This window comes from Amblyraja radiata, chromosome 37, assembly GCF_010909765.2.
Source record: "Amblyraja radiata isolate CabotCenter1 chromosome 37, sAmbRad1.1.pri, whole genome shotgun sequence".
Classification (NCBI taxonomy): Eukaryota; Metazoa; Chordata; class Chondrichthyes; order Rajiformes; family Rajidae; genus Amblyraja; species Amblyraja radiata.
This window is the reverse complement of record NC_045992.1, coordinates 17,463,742-17,473,380: the sequence shown is the minus strand read 5'-3', so window position 1 is coordinate 17,473,380 and position 9,639 is coordinate 17,463,742. Positions and strand designations below refer to the sequence as shown.

General features: G+C 48.4%; 1 pseudogene; it reads right to left on the bottom strand.

The window, feature by feature from the left end:
- Positions 1 to 7,309: 7,309 nt before the first annotated feature.
- Positions 7,310 to 9,416, bottom strand: LOC116966408 (annotated as a pseudogene).
- Between the last annotated feature and the right edge of the window lie 223 nt (positions 9,417 to 9,639).

The following is a 9,639-nucleotide window of genomic DNA, read 5'->3' as shown; positions in this document are numbered from 1 at the left end:
AAATGGTAGGGAATTGAAGAATGCAGGTGAACAGAGGGATCTGGGAATAACTGTGCACAGTTCCCTGAAAGTGGAATCTCATGTAGATAGGGTGGTAAAGAAAGCTTTTGGTGTGCTGGCCTTTAGAAATCAGAGCATTGAGTATAGAAGTTGGGATGTAATGTTAAAATTGTACAAGGCATTGGTGAGGCCAATTCTGGAGTATGGGGTACAATTTTGGTCGCCTAATTATAGGAAGGATGTCAACAAAATAGAGAGAGTACAGAGGAAATTTATTAGAATGTTGCCTGGGTTTCAGCAACTAAGTTACAGAGAAAGGTTGAACAAGTAAGGGCTTTATTCTTTGGAGCGCAGAAGGTTAAGGGGGGACTTGATAGAGGTCTTTAAAATGATGAGAGGGATAGACAGAGTTGACGTGGATAAGCTTTTCCCACTGAGAGTAGGGAAGATTCAAACAAGGGGACATGACTTGAGAATTAAGGGACAGAAGTTTAGGGGTAACATGAGGGGGAACTTCTTTACTCAGAGAGTGGTGGCTGTGTGGAATGAGCTTCCAGTGAAGGTGGTGGAGGCAGGTTCGTTTTTATCATTTAAAAATAAATTGGATAGTTATATGGACGGGAAAGGAATGGAGGGTTATGGTCTGAGCGCAGGTATATGGGACTAGGGGAGAATACGTGTTTGGCACGGACTAGAAGGGTCGAGATGGCCTGTTTCCGTGCTGTAATTGTTATATGGTTATATGAATTGCAGGGATCGTGAGTGGGTGATCCATGGTTGCCCTGGACTGGATGGGTGAAGAATCTGTTTCCGTGCTGCATGAGTCTATAGAAACCTAATTCCAAGTTCAACGGCCCGTGGAATCAAGAAGTGTTTCCTGACTCTCAGTCTGAGGAAAGGTCCAGACCCAAAATGTCACAAATCCCATCCCTCCACAGATGCTGCCTGACCCACTGAGTTCCTCCAGCACTTTGTGTTTTCCTCAGGATTTGAGCATCTTCATTTACTTGTGTCTCAATTTTCCTGTGTTTTACTTTAGACTTTCGAGATACTGCGTGGAAACAGGCCCTTTGGGCTACTGAGTGACCAGCGATCACCCCGTACACTAGCCCCATCCTACACACTAGAAACAATTTACAATTTTTTCAAGTCAATTAGCCTACAAACCTGTACGGCTTTGGAGTGTGGGAGGAAACCGGAGCACCCGGAGAAAACCCACACAGGTCACAGGGAGAACATCCAAACTCCGTTGCAGCAGCACCCATAGTAAGGATCGAACCCGGGTCTCTGGCATTGTAAGGCAGCAACTCTACCACTGCACCACCGTGCCTGGATATTCCTGAATGTGCTATCTCTGCTTTGTAATCGTCAACTCCTCATCTGGACCTTTGCAGCAGAGCATTTGTTTGGTTTCCCTGTGCCTCCTTTCACTGTGAGCAGGTTATGTTTGGAGTCTGCCCGTTGTTATTGAGAGCAGCACGGAGGCACAGCGGTAAGGTTGCTGCGTTACAGCGGCAGCGACCCGCGTGGGTTTTATCTGGGCTGCTCCGGTTTCCTCCCACACTCCCAGGACCTACAGGTTTGTGGGCTAATTGGTTTGATATAATTGAATATTGTCCCTAGTACATGAAGTATAATGTTAATGTGCGAGGGTCGCTGGTTGGGACGTATGTGGTGGGCTGAAGGGCCTGTTTCTGCGCTGTATCTCTAAAACTAAACTAAGCAGTGGGGGCTGGGGAATGGAGGGACCAATGCACTGGAAAGAGGCACCATAGCACCACCTGGTGGTGGACCATGTTGACTGTAGTGCCAGGACACATTGATACAATTTATAATCACCCCATATTCCACACTCTAATCAGAAGACAAGGACCTGAGCCCCAATTTCTTTCTCCCTCCTCGTAAGCTGTACAATTTCCTGAGTAGCTGCACAATTTCCTGAGTCCCTGCAGCTTTATCAGTTTAGTTTCGAGATACAGCACGGAAACAGGCCCTTCTGCCTGCCGAGTCCGAGCCGACCAGCGATCACCCCATACACTATCTACACACTAGGGGACAATTTACAATTTTACCGAAGCCAATTAACCTACAAACCTGTACGCCTTTTGAGTGTGGGAGGAAATCAGAGCACCCAGAGAAAACCCCACGCGGTCACGGGGATAACGTACAAACTCCGTACAGACAGCACCCGCAGTCAGGATCGAACCTGGGTCTCTGGCACTGTGAGGCAGCAACTCTACCGCTGCGCCACCATGCCATCAGTCTTTATTTAAAAGTTTGAGCATTTTCTGGATTTTGCTTTACAAAGCTCACTCATAGATTAATATGGTCATACTGTGTGGCCACAATGTCTGTGCCAACCATTGAGGGTGTGAGTGAAGTTCTTGCTCAAGTTGATTGGAGCAGGCTGTTTGAAGGGGAAAGGAACATCCGCCAAATGGGATGTTTTTTAAAGTGTGCTGACAAGATCCCAGGATATCCACGTCCCTGTTAGAGTGAAGGGAAAGGCAGGCAAATGTAAGGAGGCTTGGCTGATGAGGGAAATTGAGGCATTGGTCAAGAATAAGAAGGATGCATGGGACAGGTATAGGTTGCTTCTTCTTGCGTAAGGCGTGCACAGCCTAAAGTTGTAGGTCAAGGGTAGGCATCCAGACCAGGACAGCTTCAGTTGCTGGGTGGATGGTTTTGGTGCCCCCAGGGAAAAGCCTCAGTGAGCAGTCATTCATGATGTGTGGGATGTCTGCAGTCACAAGCAGGGCTGTCCATCATCCCCCACTTATGCAGGTGATGGGCTGTTCTTGCACGGAGGGTGTGGATTCTGTTCAGGGTTAACCATTGCTTGCGATGGAGGTCAAATCCCGGTGGTTTCACTGTGGGGTCTGTGATCACCTCTCCGTTGTTGGTGTTGGCATCTTTCCAGGCTCTGCGCCACTCAGTCTTCCAGGGATTTGACTGAAGGCCAGAAGGGTTTGCGGGACTTCAGGTACATGTTGGGCAGTTTGTTCAAGTCAGCATGGATGGGAAGGTCAGGGTTGGCCTCGATGGTGCACCAATCTTTCAACATCCTCTCCCTTCTGCGTATGCTGGGAGGGGCGATGTGAGAGAGGGCAGGGAGCCACTGCAAAGGTGTTGACTTAAGCATCCCTGTGATGACGCTCATTGCAGAGTTAAGGACAGTGTCGACTCGTTTGGTGTGGCAAAAGTTGCTGGGATCAAGTGTATCCCTGGAGGTATTTTGGGAACTAAGAAGCAAACTAAAAAAAATCAGAAGGGCACAAAGGGACCAGGAGATAGCTTTGGCAGTTAGCATTAATGACAATCCCAAGAGATTTTATAAATACATTAGGGGGAAAGGGTAACTAGAGAGAGAGTGGGACCTCTCAGGAATCAAAGCGGTCAATTCTGTGTGGAGCCACAGGTCCTCAATTAGTATTTGTCCTCCGTATTTACTGATGGAGAAACTTTGGGGCGATCAATGGAAGTGTCTTGAGAGCAGTCTGTGTTATGGTGGTAACGGTGCTGAAGGTACTATCGTGTATGAAGGTAGACAAATCTCCAGGGTCTGATCAGATATATCCAAGGACATTGTGGGAAACTAGAGAGGAAATTGCCGGAGCCCTGGTTGAAATTTAAGAGTCGTCTTTAAATACAGGAGAGGTGCCGGAAGACTGGAGGGTGGCAAATGTTGTGTCTCTATTCAAGAAGGGCTGCAGGAAAAATGCTGGGAACTATAGGTCGGTGAGCTTAACATCTGTAGTTGGAAAGTTACTGGAGAGTATTCTGAGGGATAGTTTATGCAGGTATTTAGATGGGCAAGGGCTGATTAGGGATAGTCAGCATGGTTTTGTACATGGGAGGTCGTGTCTCACAGATCTGATTGAGTATTTTGAAGACATGACCAAAAAGGTTAATGAGGGCAGAGCTGTAGATGTTGTGTACATGGACTTCAGCAAATTCGACAATGTTCGCATGGTAAGCTGCTCTGGAAGGTTAGATCGCATGGGATCCAAGGAGAGATAGCTGAATGGATAGAAAATTGGCTCCATGGAAGGAAGCAGAGGCTGATGGTGGAAGGTTGCTTCTTGGACTGGAGGCCTGTGACTAGTGGTGTGCCTCAGGGTTCGCTACTGGGCCCATTAATGGTTTGGATTAGAACATACATGGCAAGATTAGCAAATTTGCTGATGATACAAAAGTGGGCGATTTTCCAGATATTGAAGATGGTTGTGAAAAGTGGCAGCAGGATCTTGATCGATTGGCCAGGTGGGCTGAGGAACGGTTGATGGAATTTAATACAGAGAAATGAGAGATGCTGCAATGTGGAAGGTCTAACATGGACAGGACCTACACGGGGTATGGCAGGCCTCTGGGGAGAGTTGTAGAGCAAAGGGATCTAGGAGTTCAGGTGCATGGTCTCTAAAGGTGAAGTCACAGGTAGATTGGATGGTCAAAAAGGCTTTTGGCATTTAGAATATTGTGTTCAGTTCTGGGCACCATGTTATAGGAAAGATGTTGTCAAGCTGGAAAGGGTACAGAAAAGATTTACAAGGAAGTTGCCAGGACTAGAGGGAGAGGTTGAGTAGGGTGGGACTCTATTCCTTGGATTGCAGGAGGATGAGGGGTGATCTTATAGAGGTATATAAAATCATGAGAGAAATAGATCGGGTAAATGCACAGAGTCTCTTGCCAGAGTAGGCGAATCAAGGACCAGAGGACGTAGGTTTAAGATGAATGGGAAAAGATTTAATAGGAATCTGATGGGTAACTTTTTCACACAGAGGGTGATGGGTGTATGAAACAAGCTGCCGGAGGAGGTAGTTGAGGCAGGGACTATCCCAATATTTAAGAAAGTTAGACAGATCCATGGATAGGACAGGTTTGGAGGGATGTGTTGGGACTTGTGTAGTTGGGATATCTTGGGCGGTATGAGCAAGTTGGGCCAAAGGGCCTGTTTCCATGCTGTATCACTCTATGACCGTGATGCTAAATTAAACAAATCCCTTCAGCCTGCATGTGATCCATATCCCTCCATTCCCTGTATACTCATCTCAATGTCTCATACATGCCACTGTAATCTCTGCCTCCAAATAATCCCTGGCAGCGCCTTACAGGTGTCCATCACCTTCCATGTCAGTGCAGCAGACTCGGTGGGCTGAACGGCCTGTTTCCACACTGTATCTCCAAAGTCCAAAGTCAGACCACATCAATTCTTGATGTAAAATAATTCTCCTCAAGCTTAGGTAACTACAAAACCCTTCCCCTCTCCCTTCTCCACCACCCCCTCCTCCTCCCGTGCCCCACCTATTTCTCCCTCCCCCTCTACCATGCATATTCCTTCATCTAGCTTCACAATTTACAACTCTTCAATCCTTTTGTCTCACAGCTTCCGCCTTTTAATCTTTACTTTAGAGATACAGCGTGGAAACAGGGTCCTTCGACCAACCAGCGATCACTCCGTATACTAGTACTATCCTGCGTACTAGGGACAATTTTACTATTTACAGAGGGCCAATTAACTTACAAAATGGGAGCACCCGGAGAAAACTCACAGTCACGGAGAGAATATGCAACTTAGTACAGACAGTGCCCGTAGTCAGAATCGAACCTGGGTCTCTGGCGCTACTGTGCCGTCTCTGGCCTTCGTCCACCACCTGCCTGTGAAAAAACCATCCTCACCTGTATCTACCCATTACTTAACAGGTTTTGTCCCTCCTTTCATCCCTCACCACCCACCAACAATCAGTCTGACGAAGGGCCTCGAAACATCACCTATCCATGTTCTCCAGTGATGCTGCCTGACCCGCTGAGTTACTCCAGCACTTGGTGTAAACCTGGATCTGCAGTTCCCTGTATCTACAGATTTTCATCCCTCGTATAATTCCGGTAAATTGTTCTGAATCTACCTCAATACCGTTCATGCTGCTATTCAGCTCGCCTCTGCTCCATTACTACGCAAAGCTTCCTGTTCTGGTATTGCATCAGTCATCTTGCATCATAGAGCATTGAAACAGGCCCTTTGGCCCAACTTGCCCGTGCCGACTAATATGCCCCATCTACACCAGTCCCACTTGCCTGCGTTTGGCCCATATCCCTTTAAACCTGTCCCATCAACATACCTGTCCAAATGTTTTTTAAACTTTGTGATGGTCCCAGTCTCAACTACCTCCTCCGATGGCTCATTCCATACACCCCCCACCCTTTGTGTGAAAAAGTTACTCCTCAGGTTCCGCTTAATTTTTCTCCCCCTCACCTTAAACCTATGTCCTCTGGTTCTCGATTCCTCTACTCTGGGCAAGAGACTCTGTGTGTCTACCCGATCTATTCCTCTCATGATTTTGGACACCTCTATAGGATCACCCCTCATCCTCCTGCACTCCAAGGAATAGAGTCCGTGCTGCTCAACCTCTCCCTATAAGCACATGCCACCGAGTCCTGGCAACATCCTCGTAAATCTTCTGTGCACCCTTTCTAGCTTGACAACATCTTTCCTATAATAGGGTGACCAATACTGAACACAATACTCTAAATGTGGCCTCACCAACATCTTATATATCTGCAGATGTTCCTACTGGTTGTCAGGAATGCAGGTTTGAGGTTAGTCAGGGGGAGGGATGGAAAGAAGAAGTGGGGAAGATTTGTGAGAGGTACCCAGAAGAGTTTGAATGGCAGAAGTGAGGATATGAGTAGCAGCAGTGAATAATATGAACAATAGCCATGATATCTCAGCTGTTAGAGGGCACGAACCGACAAAGGGGCTGAAAGGCCTGCTAACCCTAAAAAGAGAGATACAGAGAATGAAAGAGAATGTTATACTACCTGCCTCAACTACCTCCACTGGCAGCTCATTCCATGCACCCACCCACCTAAGTGAAAAAGTTGCCCCTCAGGTTCCTATTCAATCTTTCCTCTCTCACCTAAAACCTATATCACCCCACCATCTCCTGTGCTCCAAGGAATAAAGGCCTAGCCTGCCCAACCTCTCCCTATAGCTCAGCCCCTCGAGCCCTGGCTACATCCTTGTAAAACTTCTTTGTTATTTAAAACTCCACTAATTTTTGTGTCATGTCTCTCATCCGTTATTCAAACCATTGGTCCCAGAACCAATCCCTGCATTGTACCAGTTAGAATATGTGAAGTGTGAAAGGTACATCTTCTAGATGCGCTGAGGTGCATCCTCAGTGATGTGACCTGGGGTCATCAGGTGTTTCGGGTCTCACAACAAGAGACATCCTCGCCCAGGCGACCCAGCCGGGGTTGATCAAGCCCCGTCTTGCGTCCCAGCAGCAACCGCCCATGGATCAGCCCTCTTAATCCAAAGCCACCTAGTGGCTTTCTCTGCGGCTTCGCTTGCGGATTGAATGGCCCTCTTCTTTGCCAGCCCCATAATGCCCAACTGGTTGAGGACTTTGCAGAGTGAGCATCCTGCAAAGCCTCTACAGCCCACCTCTATGGGCTCATAGTATGTCTCCCAGCCTCTGTCCTGGCACATCTCCACCAGTTCTTGGTACTTTGCACGTTTCCTATCGTTAGCCTCTTCAATACGCTCTTCACCGGGCACTGTCAGCTCCAGAATGATCAGTTGTTTTGTCACTTTGGAGGTGATGATGTCTGGCCGGAGTGATGTTGCTGTGGAAATTTCAGCTGTTTGCCCAGATCGACGTGCAGCTGCCAGTCAGTGACTGTGTAGAGGAGGCCCGTCCTTGTTTTTGGTTGTGGTCGGGGCTTCTCTCCAGCTTTGACAAAGGTGATTGATTTCTTTGGGGCGTGGTGGTGTTTGCTGTTACCGATGGCAGTGGCTATGCTCTCAGCAACCACCTTGAGCACCTGGTTATGGCGCCACCGATAGCGACCTTCCCCAAGGGACTTTGGGCAGCTGCTGAGGAGATGTTCTAATGATCCACTTCCAGAGCAAAGTGGGCAGGAAGGTGTCTCGCTCTTGGCCCAGACGTGGAGGTTCACTGGGCTTGGTAGGGCATCGTAGACAGCTTGGACAAGGAACCATACGGGCTGGAAGTCTGCCTGCATGATGTTTGACCAGGCAATCCTGCGCTGTGGTATGTTCTCCCACCTTGTCCACGCTCCATGCTGCCCGAGCCCCACCGTCCTGCTCACATGCACTTCCTCCACACCTGCTTGGACCTCTTCCTGGATTAGATGGTGTCTCTCCTTGCCCTGGTCTTAGGGAAGTATCCCAAACCCACTCTGCCAGTTGCCATGACTCCCACCAATGCCTTTTGCCTCAGGCGTGACTCTGCCACCTCCGCTGCTTTCTCCGTTCTCCATGTTCTCACCTCGATGCCAGCCGATGACACCTTCTGGTCCCTGGAGTCCCTGTACTGCAGAGCTTCTCTTGTTCGCGCCACCATAAACTCTTCCGTGAGGCCACTGAATGGGAGCTGCAAGTTGTTACTGGTCCCATACAGTGCAGCACTGTTGAGGCTGCGGGGAAGGCCAAGCCACCTGCGGAGAAAGCCGCTGATCTTCCTTTCGAGGGACTCAATGGTGGTCAATAGAACAGCATAAACCAGCAGAGGCCACAGGACTCGGGGCAGGATGGAATGCTGATAGATTCAGGCCTTGAATCTGCCTGGCAGACCTGACTTGTCGACTTTGGTAAGCCAGGCTTCAAGGTCTTCAATGGACTTTTGAATGGCGGCAGAGTCTTTCAGAGTTGCATCAAAAACCTTCCCCAAACTCTTGACAGGTGATGGATCAGTGATGGGAGGAATGGCAGTTCCGGATAGTAAGAAATGGAATCTGTCAGTCACCTTCCCCTTCTTCAGCACCATGGACCTTGACTTTGTTGGCTTGAAACTCATCCTTGCCCAAGTGATAAGTTTCTCAAGTCCTTGTAGGATTCACCTACTTCCTGGGACCGATGTTGTGGTGATGGTAAGGTCGTCCATAAAAGCTCTTATTGGGGGCTGTTGTACACCACACTTGGTTAGGGGGCCTCTGCATTGCACCTCAGCTGGCTTGGCCACCATGTTCATGGCAAGAGCAAAAAGATGAACAGAAATGGGTGCAGGCCATTATTATTCCTTTTCCAAGCCGATGCCAGTCTGATGTTTCTGACCCAGAAGTCACTCTCAGCCTGAAATTATGGTAATAATCCAAGATCATGACCTTGATCTTGCTGGGAACATGGTGTCGGTGTAGTGCAAGCTCAACCAGTTTGTGAGGTGTGGACCCATAGGCATTGGCGAGGTCCAACCACAGAACAACCAGGTCGCCTCTGTTTTCATGGGCTTCTCTAATGAGCTGCGTGACTACTCCAGTGTGCTCCAAGCAGCCGGGAACTCCCGGAATCCCACCCTTCTGCACTGAGGGGTCGGTGTAGCTGTTTTTGAGGTGAAACTCATACAGCATGGAAACAGGCCCTTTGGCCCAATGTGCCCACACTGACCCACCTTACACTAGTCCCTCCTGCCTGAGTTTGGTCCATATCATTTAAACTTGTCCTATCCATGTACCTGTCTAAATGTTTCTTAAACTGTGCAATAGTCCCTGCCTCAACTACCTCCTCCGGTAGCTTGTTCCATACATCCACCACCCTTTGGGTGGAAAGTTACTATACACCTACTACCCTTTGTGTAAAAAGTTGCCCCTCAGTTCTTGTTAAATCCTTCCACCCTCACA